This window comes from Tigriopus californicus, unplaced genomic scaffold (genome assembly GCF_007210705.1).
Source record: "Tigriopus californicus strain San Diego unplaced genomic scaffold, Tcal_SD_v2.1 Contig393, whole genome shotgun sequence".
NCBI lineage: Eukaryota > Metazoa > Arthropoda > Copepoda > Harpacticoida > Harpacticidae > Tigriopus > Tigriopus californicus.
Genome location: NW_026738783.1, coordinates 1 through 488, shown reverse-complemented (window position 1 = coordinate 488; position 488 = coordinate 1).

Genomic DNA, 488 nt, shown 5'->3' with positions numbered 1-488 from the left:
AATATTTTAAAGCGAAAAATTAATTAACAAAAAATAAAGCTATTCAATAAAAAAAGTAGAGTCTCGAGAAGAGACCCGGGACGAGATTCGAATCGAAGAATCCGTCGTCTGGTTCATCTGCTTCTGGCGATTCCTCCTCATCAATAACCCTTATTTCATCCAATGAGGCCATCGATTTCTTATCGTCGGGGATGTGCCGACTTTTGAACTCAAAATTAACATCGAAGGCCGACACGTTGTCCTTACATTGGGTCATGAACATAGGCACCTTTCCGGAATCTCGGTCCATGAGCGTGATGGTCAGACAGAGCTCGTACCATTTGTCCTTGTAGATATGTGCGATATTCCTCAAACTGATATCATGGGGGCCACTGTTCAGAGCGCTTTTAGGCAGTCCTTTTTCAAAATTCCTCGACGGCTTTCGCATGAATGTCTCCGTTCCTTCCGATATGACTCGTCCATTGCTCACGTCCTTCAACTTGAGGATG